Source organism: Cynara cardunculus, unplaced genomic scaffold, assembly GCF_001531365.2.
Source record: "Cynara cardunculus var. scolymus isolate 2C unplaced genomic scaffold, CcrdV1 Un_Scaffold_674, whole genome shotgun sequence".
Taxonomy (NCBI): Eukaryota; Viridiplantae; Streptophyta; class Magnoliopsida; order Asterales; family Asteraceae; genus Cynara; species Cynara cardunculus.
The window spans coordinates 196,311-199,491 of NW_020200603.1; positions in this window are offsets into that span (position 1 = coordinate 196,311).

The following is a 3,181-nucleotide window of genomic DNA, read 5'->3' on the forward strand; positions in this document are numbered from 1 at the left end:
ATAAAGTGCAAGAACATGACTTGATTGAAAGGAATTACAAAAGGAGATTAAACATCATCCTCGAAATGAATTGACTGAAAAGAAATTACAAAACGTAAAAGATAGAGTTTGATAAGGCCATATATTATTACAGAGGTTTAACCAACTTCAGATTCTGGGAAGTCATCTACTGGATAGGTCAAATCTGACTTGATGGTTTTGTAGACTTCAAACATCCATTCTCTGAAGTTGATTTGAATTTTGATTGACTCCAAGACTTTTGACACTTCATTCAACCTTAGATGCCCTTTCTCCAGTTATGCCGCTGCCTTTCTGAAGATCCATTCAAGTGTCTCTGTCGAAAACTTGTGTGTCTCTGTTGGATTATAGATGCGTAGGATTTCATCTTTGTCCAAAAACACAAATCCATAAATGGGGTTGTGAAYGATGGTGTTTGGTGAATGCCTATGAATCCAACTTGGCCTGCTGTTAGGAGGAGAGATCTTTAGATCTTGTTGGACAAACGTCATTGCAAGCTCGAAGTCCTTTTGGCTGTAGTACTTGACTTGTGCGCACATAACTTCTATCAGCTTATGAGCGGGATGGAATAGGTAGACCTCCTTTCCATGTAGACGTTAAGTATTTTATGCATGTAAAGGACATCATACACACAAAGATTATGAAAGTCAGCGTCTGTGAACTTGTAAAGATTTCCATCCTTCCTTTTCACAACAAATTAAGCAAAAAGGATAGACTTCTTYAGCAGAGTCCTTGGAGAGATAGTCACAAGTGAAGCAATAGGAGTCTCTGTGAAGACTTGCTCACGCGGCCTTATAAGTCTGGAGAACTTGAATTTGGCGAAAGTAGAAGGAATTCCGGTGACCACTGGATCATAAGAAGGTTCAATGTCTTTGGCAGAGTACTTCCACACAAGAATTTCTTCTGGGGTAGAAAGAGGCTCTGTAGGGGGTTTAGGGAATGGAATCTTGCTCATCGACTAAAAGATTTCATCCACCCTTCCTGCTGTGGGGTGCTCTGCCATCTTGGGTTCATCCTCTTCTAGTATGGGCCTCTGGGTTGACCCCTCTGCAAGAATAGGTTTGACAGATCCCTGCAGAGTGTCGAACGTACCCGTGGATGTTTCTTGAATTGATGGGAACTTTGATGACGTCCCCTCCCCTTCTCTGGGGGGGCATGAATATTGGAGCTCTGCCTTTTCTCGCTTGATCCTCTGCCTTAGACATCTTCAAAACACGTAGCATTTCTGGGTCATCTTTATATAATTCTTCATCGATTTCAGCCTCTAAGCTTGTAGACGACCCCTTCTGTGGTTGCTCTACAACTTTGCCTTTCCCTTTGCCTTGAGGCTCTGGCGCTTTATCCTTTCTGGCTGTTGTAGATTCCACTATTGTGATACCTTTGGCAGGAGCAGGCTTCTTTGGCTCTGGAGTATTCTTCTCCCCCTCATGATGATCATGGTCATCACCTTCATGATCATCATGGTCTTTTGTGGCTTCTGCCTTGCATGTAACCTGGGAAGTCTTCTTCAATCTTCGCAGAATCCTTAGTGCAGCCTTCTCCATCAATTCTATGGCATGTTCAGCATTGGAAGTAGCATTGCCAATATTGATTCCTGTAGCCCACCTCATCTTATGCACACAGAGATAGAGGTTGTCACGCAGAGACTCACCCTCTGAGAGAAGCTTCTTAGTGAAATATTCGATAGAGACATTTGTAACCCGTGCTTCTTTGACTAATTGATCTGTATGCTTCGATACAATACCTCCCAAGATTTCCATCATCGCATCCAGTTCTCTGCACGTTGCTAAATGGTTGATATTGGCCCTTGAGGAGCTGGAGTCGACGCCATATGTGACCGCAGAGGCAAACATTTGCTTGATCTCATTTTTGAAGTTGGAGTAGTCGGTGTAACCCGAAGAGATGAGATCAGCGGCAAATTGTGCAGCAAGTTCTGTCAGCTCGGTCTTCAAGGATTGAATGGAGGAAGGGTTGAGAGTCATAGCCTGGAAGGCTTCTTCGAGATCGTCTTTGCGAAGAACAGAGCTCTGAAGAGTTGTGATTGTTGACTTCAAATCTGCTGTTGTGGAGGACAACTCTTTCAGAGCCTCTGTAAGTGGAGAAAGATCTTGAGGCTGTTGCTGGGAGATGAACAAGCTTTTCAACTCGTCCATCTTTTTGAACAACTCTGTGGCTAAGGCGTTTAGCTCCCCTTTTGTCACAAAGTCGCCCTGGGAAATCGGACCACCAACACATGGTGACCCTTCTGCCTCGGAGCATGAGGCATCCTCAGCGGCTGGCATAGCGTGGCCTGCTCGGGGACTTCCACCATATCCTCGAACATCTCCTTGAGGAGAGCCTAATGGTGTTCTAAAGATATCGTGCCCTATAGGTTCAGAGCCTATCATGGCAGAGGGATCTTGTGTAGACATTGGGTGTTCTAGACCTTCTGTCATAGTGATTCTCACYTGTGCCTCTGAAGCACGTTCTTGATGTTCACACTCATGTGAAGAGGCAACACATGCCTCTGTAGGTTGTGGTGAGTCCTTGGGCGAATGGACTCTTATATTAAAACCTTCATCCTTTTGAGAGGATGGAGGAGTTATGTGTGGGTGCCCGGGAGTGCGTTCCACTGAGGATGAAAGAGTATCCTCTGCGACGGTTGGATAGGTAGGGATCGGCTTGTGCGAGCCTGTTTCAATAGAGGGTCCCTCTAGAACAGGGCCTCTAGAATCGTGGAATGCGCTGGGAGTTTGGCTTGGCTGTGTGCCAAGGGCATCTTTTTCACCCTCGCCTAAGTCTTCTTCTTCATCTTCGTCATCTAGAACGACTTCTGTGCCCATAGTTGATACATCAATGGTCGTTGTGAACTCCTTGTGAATATTCTTGAGAACATCCTCAATCTGTTCTGTTGGGGAGTCTTCGACGATCACCCTGCATAACCTTCTGCGATTAACAGGAGTTGTATCCTCTGCCATTTGTTCTTCTTCGATCAAGGGCTTTGTAGGCTCTATGGGCTCTGTTGTTTCTGCCTTCTTGTGTTTTCTTTTCTTGTGTTTAGGCAGAGGCACAGTTGGACCCTCTCCTTCTGCGGGCCTCTTTTTCGTCATTTTCTTCTCAGAAGTATCATCAGCCTTCTGAGTCTTCTTCTTCTTATGGCGTGGAGGTGATGGGGCGCTAGGTG